The sequence below is a fragment of the Benincasa hispida genome, chromosome 3, assembly GCF_027475165.1.
Source record: "Benincasa hispida cultivar pf3 chromosome 3, pf3_genome.v1.1, whole genome shotgun sequence".
Taxonomy (NCBI): domain Eukaryota; kingdom Viridiplantae; phylum Streptophyta; class Magnoliopsida; order Cucurbitales; family Cucurbitaceae; genus Benincasa; species Benincasa hispida.
In genome coordinates, this window is record NC_143480.1 from 53921104 (window position 1) to 53936444 (window position 15341).

Sequence of the window (15341 nt, forward strand, 5' to 3'; positions counted from 1 at the left end):
GGGTTATAAGAATATATTTATATGGAGAAGGGTTAACCCCGTCACCAAGAATTTTTCTTTATACCTTTAGTGCTGATAAATTAAATAACTCTTATTTAATTAATTGACGCATTAATTAAATAACCATATTTAGATCCTATTTAATATACATTTATTTAATTATCATAAATATCATCTATTTATACTAGTCTCCAATCTCCATTATTTTTTAATCAATTAGCTAACCATTAATTAATCAATTAAATGACTATATTAAATCCTATTTAATATGGAGTTAATTAACATATAAATATCACATATTTATATATGTACATCTCTTTATGAATCCAATTCATATAAATATAATATTTGGACCTTATTCAAATATATCTCTCTTACATAATTTGGATTATAGATCAATCTATAATGAACTATTATATATTAATCTTATTAATATAAAGTTCTCTCATTTGATTTGAACAATTTAAATCATTCCTCATTACTATCCTTTAGTGAGCTAACAAGGGGACCTTATGAACCTACAAATTAGAAACTTCAATGATATGAGATTAATCAATTAATCAATATTTATTAACTATCGATCACTCCACTAAAAACCGATAGTTACACTCTTCGCACTGTAGATATATTTGTGTGTCCATGGATATAACCAATTAACAAAGCAATGGCCCTTCATAAATGCTCATAACTACAATTGGGGCAAAATACCGTTTTACCCCTGCAGTTACATCTAACTTCTTAAGTACCACTGATTTCTCTGATGAACAAATAATTTATAGTCCAACTACAAACTAACATCTCTCGGTCCAGTGAGAGGTTAAGACCTCATTGTTCAAGACCCGAAACTAGCTATAAAGGGAGCAATTTATCTACTTTTCCAAAGAATGAGAATGAGTGAATTATATCTTATGTAGCTGTATTCCCAGCTCCCTAATCAGACAAATCCCCAAAATGGTAGACTTATTGAGTCGGCTATTATAGCCATTTACACCTATACAAATTAAAAGACTGCCGTCATAAACAAGATTTCACAACTCACCCAAGGTTAAGGTTTAGTCTCCTATGGTCATCCCGATGAAATATTAATTTCTTCAACTAATGGTGTTATAAAGAGAAACTAATCATTTCATGGTCTGGTCTATGTAGAATCTCCTTTATACAGAATACCCTCACTCACATGTCTTTACATGAACAATAAGGTTCACAATTTTTGTAACACTTACATCTCATATAACAATTACAAAGTGGGTCGTATCTGCAGTGTTACCAAGATAAAACACACAACTTTCATCCATTTACAGTAGACCTTTTAGGTTATTACTTGAACATGAACCACCTATATGTCAATCACATATTATTCAATTGACATCATATAACTTTGGATCGTAGTTTATTGGATTGAATTAATGTTGTCTAAATTTCAAAGAAAATACTTCTGATTTTATTAGATAAATAATTTGTGTTAACAAAAATACAAACCACAAGATACATTAGATTTAGGACATCAATCCCACCAGAGGATACATTCCCCGTTCTTGGTTTGGTTCCCCATCTTCTGTCAAATTAAAGATTCCTCAATCGGGACTCGACCCTATAGAGATTTTTTCCAACCTTAGTATAACTCAACTACAATAAATATTAATTAAAAAAAGTGACATAAAATTTGTACTATCAATTTCAAGATCAAATGTTCATTTCTCCACCAACAAATTGTCAAATAAATAAAAAGAAGGAAAAATTGCAAAACCGCCTTTGAATTATGCGTTTGGTTACAATCATACCCTTGAAGTTTCAATTTGATCAATTATCTCCTTGTCGTTTCTTTATTGTTGCAATCAACCCTTTTTATTAAATTATTTTTTATTTTATGGATATTTTTGTGGTTTCTCTCTGTTATTTTGTTCTCTCTCCTCCTTCATCATCTCATTCTTATCTCTTTCACAATCTCTCATTCAGATATGGAAATTTCCTGAAATTGATGAATGATTGCCACCTAGAAATTTTCGGATAGAGAGGAGGAGCAACGCTAGGTCGGAGGGCTGACGTGTGAAAATCACCAAAGAGAGGGGTAGAGAAATTGTGTCGCCGCTTGTGTGTCAAAACCACTGGAGGATGATATCCATCCATCACTTGGGGATTCCACCATTTCCATTTTCTTCCTCAAATGTCAGCTTTTTCTGCCTCAATGGTTGTTGCTGTTGCAGCTTCAATTTCTTCTTATTCTTCATTATGCAAGAAACTCTTCTTTACTCAACATTGCAACCAAATTCCCTCCCATTTTCTTCAAAATGGAACCCATTGAAGCTTCTCAACCACACGATCCATTTACCCAACTTTTACCCTCTTTCCTTTTCCTTTGCTTATCATCCCCATAGTGCTCCTACTTTCAATGGGCTCAGAATCTCCAACCAAAAAACAAAATATGCAGAGATACAAGAATCAGATGGAGAAGAAATCTAAAAAGAAAATGAACAAAAAAGTATTAGTATCTCGCGAAGCAGGGACACTTTATATTAGAAATTTACCATATACTATATGACTTTTTCCCAAATTGACTAAGGTCTTCGATGAAGTCGATCATGTTGGGTTGTATGTCCAAAAACTCGCAATTTGTAATGTTAAACATATTCTATTATCGATAAAGATGTTATTGACGTTTATTCAATAAAACTATTGATGAATATATGAATTGCATTTGTAAAGACTAAATCCAATAAACTAAAGATCCATGGCTATTATTTGAATACATGAACTTTATGTGGAGACATAAGAGGGGATTAAGTTCAGTAAATAGCCAAAATAGTCTATAGTATACGAATAAGGTTGGGTACCTTATTCTGGTAACACTATCGAATGTGGCTCATTCTGTCGTTGTTATAATTTGTTGTAAAGTGCTATAAACGAAGTGATCCTGATTTTTTCATGAAGAGTGGGGACATCCTATGCAACAAGTTTACATAAGATCGAACCAACAAATAAGTCATTCTTACTTTATAACGTTGATTGCTGTTTAAGGCTGACTTTTTAAAAGCGATGACCTAGGTAACTTAATCTTAATCCTGAGCTAACTATGAACCCCTGTTTATTCCTTAGATTTGCATGGGTGAGGGTTGACTCAACAGCACTTACTCAATAAGCCTCCCATTTCAGGGGTAAGCTTAGGTAGATACTTGGGGACATAGGGTGCAAGACAAAATTCACTCCTGCCCACTTTTAGGGATAGTAGAGAGGTTGTTCCCTTAAGTGCTGATTCCGAGTCTTGAAAAAGGGGTCCCACCCTCTCATTGGCCTGAGAGGGACTCGTTTTAGTAATTGGATCACAAACCAATTGTTCATTAGAAGATCAGTGGGACTTAAGGAGCAAGATGTAATCTCGGGGGTAAAACAACTTTTGACTCAGTCGTTATTACAAACAACCTGTGTAGGGTTGACTTGGTTATATCAAGTGAACATAATATATATATAGTGAGGGAAGTGCAATTACTGGACTTTAGTGGAGTGACCCGGTAGTTAATGAATGGTGGTTAATTAGGTTAAAGAGTTTAGCCTATTAATCTCGAATCGTTGGAGCCCATAATCTGTAGGTCTATGAGATCCCTCTACTAGCTCATATCGGACTAAACCTTAGAACAGTATGATGAACGAATTTGAAGTATTCAAATTCGGTTTTTGGAGCAAAGTCTTAAATATATACGATATATTTAACCTAATGTTTAATTGTGAATTAAACATAAAGAGAGAGAAAATAGGAGATATTTAAATAAGATTTAAATATCAAGATTATGAATAGGGATTCATATTAATGGGATTCGTGTTGGATTTAATATTAAATTAAATTAATTATATTGTTTAATTAATTATTTGATATTAATTTAATTTTAAAATTGATTATTAGAATTAATTTTGAAATTAAATAGAATTGGTTAAAATTGTATTAAAAGTCAAAATTGTTGACTAGGTAAAAAATGCAATGAGAGTCAAATTGTTGGCTTTTGACTTTGAAAGTCAAAAAAGTCAAATTTGTTGACTTTGGACTTTGAGAGTCAAACTTTGACCATTGACCAAGTTGGTGGAAAGATCCAATATTTGTGAGTGGGAAATGCTAAATTTTGCATTGCTAAGTGTTGTTTTCATTCGAAGACACTTACCCCACTAAATCCCACTTTGAGTTAGTAGATTTTTTAGTGTCAAATTCTCATCAAACTCAAAGTTGCATGTTTTGCATGTAATAGCCTTTAAAAGGAAGAGTTCCCTGATTTTTAAAGTTTCTTGGCCATAGTGGAATCTGATGAGATTATCACATAATCTCATTACAATTTTCTCTCAAAGACTTAACCTTTTCCTCTCCAAAATTAGTCACTCACCGGATTCCACCATCCCGATCTAAGGTTGGAATAGTTAGGAAGACTCTCCTAGTGGTCTATGAACCGTTCGTGAGGAGATTGGATCTAATTTGAAGAAGCTTTGGGACTACTGATGACGGGCAAAAATGTACGTCATCTTAGGCCTTTTATTTAGAATTATGAGGATTGTTAAGTGAAATATGCAGCGAATATGTTAGGAAATCATGAGAAAATGAGTCTGCGTCGTTCGGCATTAAGAATCTCGGCTAACCCACTATTATGCATTATTATGCGTTCAATTGTTTATCTTTGTAGCTAACGCAGAAAGCGGACGCATACGCGAAAGCCAGGCTATTGCAAAGACGACTGCATACGTTTGACACATGGATGTTACGGCCATCGACCGCATGCGTCCATCGCATAGAAGTTGCGATCGTTAAGCGAATGCGATCATCGCATAGAAGTTGTGGTCATCGAGCGAATGCGGTCACCGCAAGATTGCGGCTACATGATGATAGCATAATTGAGGGATGAACGCAAGGTTGGTGGAATGCAACATGAACGCATACATCGGGAGAATCAAAAGATGATGTTGACATTTCACCTACCACGCCGTTAGCAGCAGAGCTTCAGAAAAAGACCATCGCGCTGCAAATGTCAGAATCAGAGCAGGTTCATTAATGTTATTGACGATCAAGCTCTATAAATAGAAGCCGCTGAGCAGAATTTCATTTTATCCAAGTTTCTACCTTCAGGTGGATCCTTGTGATCCAGACAAAAATGTGAGAGGAAAGCTTGAGAGTTCTTCATCTCCTTCATCCATTCCGAGTGACAACCAGAGCCTTCGTCGGAGTTAGATTTCGAGAGAGTCAGCTCCACTGCCCTTCCATGGCACCACCGGCAGCCTTGACACACATCTGCTAGAATCGAGACATTGCTTCCAGCTCGCCTTTTCCATTTCTCTTCTTTCCTTATATTGTATTGTATTGTATTACATTTTGGTTAAAGAATTAATACATTTTGTGATCAATGCATTTCTATATTTTCCTTCAACTCCATCTCCATCTTCATTTACTTAGCACCCTTAATTTTCATTGCATCATCTAGTGAGACTGTAGAGTATCACATACTTAATCATGCGGATTAGGAATATGAAGCATGTAGCAAACCACCGGAAGGTGTGTGTTGCGTGAGTGTTATGAGAAAACCTTATTTTCTTAGTGTGAAGCTATAGCAACGTCTGTCTATAGGTGGATGTAATGCTTATCTATGAGTAAAGTCAGCAACAACCAACTGCCCGGGAGGGTAAGTGGTTGGTCACATTAAGCAATGTAAGCTAGTGTTCACTAGAGATAGGAATAATCTCACATCAGTCAGGTTATGCGATTACCTTGTCTTATGAGGGCATCAATCATCATTTAGGCATACTCGAGAGAGTAGTCTAAAAACCAAATCTAAGACTCGAGAGAGCAGATCAGATCGGATAAGCAAGAATGGGGAACTTAGAGATAAGCCCCGTTTGCTATTACACAGCGTATGCTGATAACGGGCAAAAATACATGTTATTACAGTGCTAAGTTCTTAAACAATATTGGCTTGCATTGATAAAATATGTTAGATTGCGTCCAAAAGCATTAATTTTATAACATTGCGGTCACATGCGTTCATCGCATAGAAACAGTTAATTTTTGTATTTTTATGCAGAATATGCATTGATGCAAGGCGAAAAGAGCGATCATAAGAAATCAATGGTCGAGCGCAGCATTACCGCAAATCCTTGCGGTGATTTGTGTTTGCACATCTGCTCAAGAAATATTGTCGCATAGAGCCGGCGCAACTTGGTGGCCGCATCTGGGTGAAAGGCATAATTAATCACGATGGGACAGAAAACTGATGATGGTCGAATCCGAATTAAGTTGACAACCACTAACGATAACAAGTACATTCAGCTTTTCAGTGACAAATATTCGGCACATCAGTCAGGGAATTAAAGCCATCTCATCTGTGCAATCATAAGAGAGAAACCGCTCTTCACCCCGAAGCTCTATAAATACCAAAGGCATCATTCAGAAAAGGGGTTCAATTCAATTGGCTCGCATGTCTTTGTTCATAGGTTTTCTTTTATCTTGAAGAAGGTGGAGTTAGAGAAGAGTAGAGATGCTGGAAGATCGCTCAGGGCAACTCGAGAGAGAACCCGAAGGCGTAGAAGCAGAGAGCGGGCCGACTTTCGCGAGAGCAAGATTATCTTTTGAACACGAGTAAAAATTACAGTGTGAAAGCCTGGGAAGCAAGAGATTGCTACCAGACTCTTTATTCTATTCTTGCATTGTTATTTTGTACTTCATCTTTATATTTATACAATGGAAGTCCTTATTCTACATCTGTTCACTCTCTTAGCATGCATGAGTAGCTAAACTTGTCGAATGGGTTGAGAAGAACTAAGCTAACATGACCTAGGATGCTCATTGCTTACAATTATCTTGTTTTATGTTGTGCCAAACATACCTTTAGAGCTACTCGAGAGAGAGTCTAAAAAAATAACCTAAAACTTGAGAGAGCTAGGTTAGAATCTAGACTCGAGAGAGTAAGATTAGAATTGCATAAACAAGAGATAGGGACTTAGAGATAAACTCTGTTTGCCAACCTACATTGCATGCACCCTAGAGATAGGTATGATATTATGTGGTCGCCTTATTTTTGTTTGTGTCATTTCGTCATCGCATAAATAAGAATAGAGGCTTATGTGTAGGTCCTATAAACTTATCGCATATATCGCATGCATTCTAAAATTAGAAGCTGTAGCATTCACATCGAGAGATGGTTTACTATTGTATGTCTGTTGCATGATCGCATAGCATGAACGCATCCTAAGAAGTGTTAGCCGAAACCCTTCTCAAACCGCATACTCATTGCATCTTCTGTTTGTCAACTCTTTTCGAACTCCGTCGCATTTGTTTATTTTCATTACCGCAACAAACAAACCAACAACTATTTAAGTTACCAGTTACCACAAGGTTTTCCTGAAAATTACCACCGCATATTGTTTCCCAAGTCCCTGAGTTTGACCCTAAACTTACCAGGAAATTCAGTGGGGTTTACACTTGGATTCCACCGAGAAAACTTGAGTGTTCAACGCATCTTCATCATCACATTTCATCCATAATTCCACCTCATAAAATAATGCATCATATGCACCCTACAAAGAGGATATTGCATGCGTCCAAGAAGTAGGATACGGTGGTATGCGGTCATCTTGTTTATGTGTGAGAGCACATGAGCAGGAATAGAGACTTAGAAATAAGGCCTCTTAACATTATCGCATATACATCGCATGCGTCCTAGAATTAGGCTCACGTTTGTGTAGCATGATCGCATAGTTTGCGTTGGTTGGGGTTGCCCTTGCGGTCAAGCTTTGGGTTGCGATGAAGACATCCTCACATTTTATCTATTTTTCCATACATTTATTACGCGTCAACAGTTGTCGTGTCTCTATCTTTCAACCATATTCTCACCGCTTAATTTATTAGTAGAAGTAGGAGTAGTGCTTAGCTTACAACCCTCATCATTCTTTTATTCATCCGCCGTAAACACATCACCACATACATTTAGCGACAAGTCCCTGAGTTCGACCTCGGATCACCCAAGAAACTTGTGTTCTCGTTATACTTGGCGAGAGCGTAAGAAAACTTGTGACAGGAACACATGGTCATCGCATACATTCGTAATTGCATATTGCAAGTCTAACGCATGACCACCGATGCATGAGTATAAATGCATACCTTAAGACATGCATCGCATATTGCGTCCCACATAATTTTAGTCATCAAGTCTTTGACGGATAATTTACGACATCAATTACAAAGGTTGTATTTCTTCTTCCCATTTTATTTGTTTTTAATTGCATGTTTATCCTTCGTAATTAACCTAATTAGAGTTCTTTACATCCATTTTTCTTCTGCTGCACATGTGTTTGTTCCATCAATTGGTATCAGAGCATGCTTAAAAAACTCAATTTTGCTTAATTTTTGCATATGGTGGGTATTGATTCTTGTGATAAATGTTTGTGTGCTAAAGAGGATAATTTTGGTTTTGGCATCCAAATTCTCTCTTATGTTGTAATAATTATTGTAATTGCCGGTGTTTTATGGGCTTTAATGTGTCATGAAGGGTTTGTAAATTTGCTAGAGTCATTAGAATTATTTTTAGGATGTATTAGCTCGGTTTCGGAAAGAGGACAACTTCAAATTTGGAGTAGAAATTCTCACATACCCAAAATGGCATCCCAGACCTGGTTCACGACCCGTCCGACTTAACACGGAGTGATAATCCAACCTATGAGGCAAGGTTGACGCGTGTGGTTGTCTTAAACTCGATCCAGACTGGTGATCCACGTCCATCCAGTTCGATTAGCTCAGTGTTGATGACCCAGCACTCGCTCTAGCCCAATTCGCCAACTGGTCCATATTTTCAGCCGCTCCAATCAACCTCGTGGTGACCCACACTTGCTCCGTCCTACCCAAGCTATACCTGCACACCTAGTTTTGGTGGTTCAACCAATCCAGATGGTCTGACTGGCCCAGTTCAACTGATTTGTCCAGTGTTGACCAATTTTGGGTAGTTTTGCAGTTTTTAGGCCGATTCAAGCGTTTTTCAAGCGATTCAGAACCAATTTTGGGCAGTTTTGTAGTTTTTAGGCCGATTCAAGCGTTTTTCAAGCAATTCAGGCTAGTTTGAAGTGTTCGAAGGCGTTTCGAGGCTTGTTTCTATTTATTATTGTAATAAGTTTAGCTTTTAACTTGCTTAGGATGCCAAAACCGATCCATTTTAGTGTGTTTATTTATTATACATTGTGAATGTATGAGTTAAATAATTTATCTATTGTGGCCGAATAATTGAGCGTTGTTAACCGGTTTTATGAGCACACATGAGCGGTGTGAGGTGTTAAAATTGGTTTTTCACCTAGTCATCGTAGGTTAAAATCCAATTATAAATGTTATACTTGGATAAACCACATAGACTTAGGTTGTTAAATTAGTTGGAACATTCCTAAGTAAAGATTTACCCAAAAACAAATAGAACATTGCAATGGGAAATTAATAACATATAGGATATGTTGTTCTTAGCTCTCACGTCCATAAGAGTTCACACCGTGAGATCCGTGCAACGCTTCGTATCACCCTGAAAGTGACTTCCATTCGAAAAGTGTTTGCATGGGTCAATATCAAGGTGAATAGAGGAAGTAGTTCATAGTAAGTGGGTGAAGGATATGTGTCAACATGTCATGCGGTCTCTTCCATTAGTTTAGACCATGAGATTCCTATGTTGCGTCTGCTTGTCGTCTTTAGGGCGGCATTAGCTAGTTGCTAACCACATCTATCCCCTCGAAGGGTTGTAACATAGGATTCAGAACAACTCAAACTCCAGAAATGGATAGGATTTCTTAGGTCGTTTCCCAACTTTGACTCTCCAATTCGGTAGCATCGTTGGGGCCGTTAATCTTTGAGATCTGAAAATAGAGGATTACACTTACAAAATTACCAAGTGTTAGTAAGTTCTTCACTAAAAACGGTAGCTAAATGACTATCGAAATATGAGTTATTCTGGAGATAGTATTAAGTCAAGAATGTCTTGCTTTAGTGAAAGAGTATTTAACTGCCCCTCGGTAGCACTTATTCTAACTCACTATAGTATCGTTGCAAATAAAATAATGAGATTTGGGTACATTATTACTTTGCTAAAATCTGATTGGGTTTAAAAGAAATTTACTAATTAGAATTTGTTTATAATTTTAGCATGTTGAATTCTTCAAATTTACTCGTTTCCAACACTTTTAACGGTAAATCAACATGGAAATCGAATATACTCGCAATTGATGATTTAAACTATGTTTTAACATATGAATGTCCTCAATCTCCCCTGTTTTTTTTTTTTTTTTTGCAAAGGCACTTTTCAATGAGACATGCTTAGTAGAAAATGATAAGTTATCCTGGATAATGATTCATGAGTAACTAATCATATCTGAACTTTTGCTTAAGAAACTAGTTCCTGGAGATAACTTACAGAAGGCGAAGCAACCTTTAAGATAGGGATTGGGGAGGTTGTTTTGGCTAAAGTAATGGGAGATATAAAGTTATTTGTTGGAGATAGACACATGTTACTTGAAAATGTTTATTACATTCCTTCTAAGAAATTTAATTTATATTTCATGTTTGCTAGAACAAAATTACAAAGTTTCTTTTGAATATAATGAAATGTTCATTCTTTCAAAAGGTAATAAAGTATGTTTTGCAAATTTAGAGAATCTGTTAAAACTGACTGAGGTAGAGGTTGTTTTGAATGTAGAGATGTTTAAAACAGCTAAAACTCAAAATAAGAAAAAAAAAATTTCTCAAAATGCCTATCTTTGGCACCTAAGACTAGGTCGCATTGATCTCAATAGGATTGGGAGATTGGTTAAGAGAGGACTTCTAAACCAGTTAGAAGATAGCTTTTTACCGCCATGTGAATCTTATCTTGAGGGCATGATGACCAAAAGATCTTTTATTGGAAAAGGTCTTAGAGCCAAAAAACCCTTAGAGCTGGTACATCAGACATTTATGGTCCGATGAATATTAAAGCGAGAGGAGGGTATGAATATTTCATCAGTTTCATCGATTATTATTCAAGGTATGACTACATTTACCTAATGCATCATAAGTCTGATACACTTGAAAAGTTCAAGGATAAGGCAGAGGTTGAGAATCAATTAGGTAGAAATATTTAAACGCTTCGATCAGATCGAGGTGGTGAGTACATGGACTTAAAATTCCATGACTATTTGATAGAACACGGAATTCAGTCACAACTCACAGCACCTGGCACACCTCAACAAAATGGTGTTGCAGAAAGGAGAAATAGAACACTGTTGGACATGGTTTATTCTATGATAGGTTATGCTTAGTTGCCAAGTTCTTTTTGGGGTCATGCAATAAGGATTGTGGTGTATATATTGAACATTGTTCCCTCGAAAAGTGTTTGAGAAACATTTTACAGGTTATGGAGATGACATAAAGGTAGTTTATGTCACTTCAGGATTTTGGGTTGTCCAGCTCATGTGTTGGTACAAAACCCAAAGAAATTAGAACGTCATTCAAAGGTATGTCTATTTATAGGTTATCCCAAAGAGACAAAATGTGGTTACTTTTGTTGGGTTTCATGTCCTAAAACTCGTGGTTTGTAAACAATAAACTTATTCTTAAAATTCAATAAGTTGTTATTGAATATATGAATTGCTTATTTTGTTTTAGAAATAAATCCAATAAAACAAAAGATCCATGACTATTATATGAGTACTTGAACTTTATGTGGAGACATAAAAGTGGATCAGATTCGAGTAAATAGTCAAAATGATCTATAGTATATGAATAAGGTTGGGTGCCTTATTCTGGTAACACTATTGGATGCGACCCACTCTGTAGTTGTTACAAGGAGTTGTAAAATGCTACAGACGAAGTGATCCTAATTCGTACATGTGATGATATGAGAAGTGAGGTGTCTTGTGCAATGAATTTGCATAAGATCGGACCACGAAATAAGTTACTCTTACTTTATAATCTTGTTTACTGTTTAAGACTGACTATTTCAAAATGATGACCTAGGTAACTTGACCTTAATCCTGAGCTAACTATGAAATCCTGTTTATTTGGGATTATCCTTAGATTTGCATAGGTGAGGGTTGGCTTAATAGGGCCGACTCAATAAGCCTCCCATTTCAGGGGTAAGATCGGGTAGATAGCTGGGGACATAGGGTGTAAGATGAAATTCACTCCTACCCGCTTTCAGGGATAGTAGAGAGATTGTTCTCTTAATTTTTGACTTCAGGTCTTGAACAAGGGGCGTCACCTTCTCATTGGCCCGAAAAAGACTCGGTTTGATGATTGGATCACAAACCAATTGTTCATTAGAGGATCAGTGGGACTTAAGAAACAAAAGGTAATCTCGGGGGTAAAACAACCTTTTGACCTAGTCGTTATTACGAACAACCTGTGAAAGGTTAACTTACTAATCATGGTTATATCAAGTGGACACAATATATCTACAGTGATGGGAGTTGACCCAGTATTTAACGAATGGGGGTTAATGTGGTATAAAGAGTTTAACCAATTAATCTCGGATCGTTGGAGCCCATGATCTGTAGGTCCACTAGGTCCTCCTACTAGCTCACAAATGAATTAGTCTTAGAGTAGCATGATAAGTTGATTTGAAACATTCAAATTAGAATTAAGGGAATTAGTAATTATATGTGATATAATTACACGTTTAATTTTGGAATTAAATGGAATTGGAGAATCGATTAATATTTAAATATGATTTAAATATTAATTTCATGAATAGGAATTCATAAAGGTGAAATTGGTGTTAAATTAATTTAATATTTGATATTAAATTAGTTAAGTTAATTAATTATTAATTTTATTAGAAAATTAATTTTGTAAAATTAATAAAATTTCATTTTTTAATTAAGGAATTAAAAAATGAATTGTTTTTTTTTTAATTTTGGAAATCAAAATTAAAAGGGAATTTGAAAATGGAAAAAATCCCAAAAGTGGGAATTTTCCACTTTCAAATTGTAGCAGCTCACACATAATTCCATTTTTCTTCAGCTCAATTATTCAAGCATGAGTTGTGATTCATGCAAGGCTATTAATTGCATGAAATTCATGCAATATAAAACTGGAATTTTTAGTGGAATGGAGGTAGAGCAATCATTGCTGAATACTGAGAATTTGTGTTTGAAGAAGTGTTCTTCACACTGTATAAAACTAATAACCTCCTTTCCAATTCCCTTCAATTCAAGCTTATTTTGAGTCCCACAACTCAATCTAAGACATCAAGAGAATAGTAGGAAAGACCTTGTGGTGGTTCACATCTAAAGAAGAAAGAGATTGCAGCCGAAGGTCGTGATTCAAGAGGTACTTCAAAGGTTAGTGTTGAAACTCTGTTTTTAGTTTATGAGCATGCTAAATTTGAAGCCAAAATTAATGAATTAGAATGCTTATGATCTTGTTTAGCTTCAGCTACTTGCTTCTTGATTCCAACAACTTTTATGATCCTCGGGAAGATAAAGTATTGGTGTCAAAAAATGCAACATCTCTAAAGGAAGACCACATTAAAAATCATCAACCTCGCAGTAAGCTAGTATTAAGTGATATAACTAGAGATATTATAGGTAGGTCAACAAGAGTTGTTGATCGAACAAGTCCATCAACAAGAGTTGTTGATGGAATTGGTATTTCACATTCTTCTCGAGAGTTGAGAATGCCTCGACGTAGTGAGAGGGTTGTGCAACAGCCTGACCGGTACATGGATTTTATCAAAACTCAGATCGTCATACTTGATGATGGCTTAGAGGATCCATTGACTTTTAAACAAACAATGGGTGATATGGATAAGAACCAGTGGATAAAAGTCATGGACCTCTAAATGGAGTCAATGTACTTCAATTCAGTCTGGGATCTTGTAGATCAACCAGAAGGGGTAAAACCCATTGGTTGCAAATGGATCTACAAGAGAAAACGAGACCAAACTGGTAAGTTATAGACCTATAAAGCTAGACTCATGGCAAAAGGGTTTACCTAAAGAGAGGAGGTGGACTGTGAAGAAACCTTTTCTCCAGTTGTCGTGATCAAGTCTACTTTTTATGATTATGAAATCTGGCAAATGAATGTCAAAACAGCTTTTCTGAATAACTATCTTGAAGAGAGTATCTATATGTCTCAACCAAAAAGGTTTTTTACATAGGGTCAAGAGCAAAAGATTTACAAGCTTAATAGATCCATTTATGGACTAAAACAAGCATCTCAATCTTGGAACATGAGATTTGATACTGCGATCAAATCTTAGGGCTTTGAACAGAATGTGACGAACCTTGTGTTTACAAGAAGATTTTCAATAAAACTATATCTTTTCTGGTTCTATATGTTGATGATATTCTACTAATTGGGAAAAAAAGTAGAATTTCTAGCTGATATTAAGACATGGATAGCCACACAATTCCAAATGAAAGATTTGGGAGAAGCACAGTATGTTCTTGAGATTCAAATTGTTCAGAACCGCAAGAATAGAATGATAACCTTATCTCATACATCTTATATGAACAAGATGTTGTCTCGATATAAAATGCAAGATTCCAAGAAATGTATGTTGCCTTTCAGGCGTGGAATTCATCTGTCTAAGGAATAGTGTCCTAAGACATCTCAAGAGGTTGAGGTTATGAAATAAATTTCATATGCATCGGCAGTAGGGAGTTTAATGTATGACATGTTGTGTACTCATCCCAACATATGTTTTGCAGTTGAAATTGTCAGCAGATATCAGTCCAATCCTAGATATGATCCTTGGACTGCCGTTAAAAACATCCTTAAGTATCTTCGGAGAATGAGAGACTATATGCTCGTGTATGGTGCTAAGGATCTGATCCTTACTGGAGAATGATTCTGACTTTCAGACCGATATAAATTCTAGAAAATCTACTTCAGGGCCAGTATTCACTCTGAATAGAGGAGCTATAGTATGAAGGAGTATCAAGCAAAGTTGTATTGCTGACTCCACTATGGAAGTTGAGTATGTAGCTATCAGTGAAGCAGCTAAAGAAACGGTATGACTAAGAAAGTTCTTGACCAATTTGGAAGTCGTTCCAAATATGAATCTGCCTATCACTCTGTATTGTGATAATAGTAGAGCAGTTGCTAACTCAAAGAAACCTAGAAGCCATAAGTGCAGAAAACACATTTGGCACAAGTATCATCTCATCAGAGAGATCGTACATCGAGGAGACGTGATTGTCTCTAAAGACAACTTGATCGGTCCATTTACAAAAGCCCTCTCAGCTAAAGTGTTCGAGGGTCGCATAGTGGGACTAGAACTGCGAATTATATAGAACTAGGGTAAGTGAGAGAAGTACTGGGTATCTAATGCCCTAGTTTATTGTATTTATTCTCTCATTATTCAACATTGTAT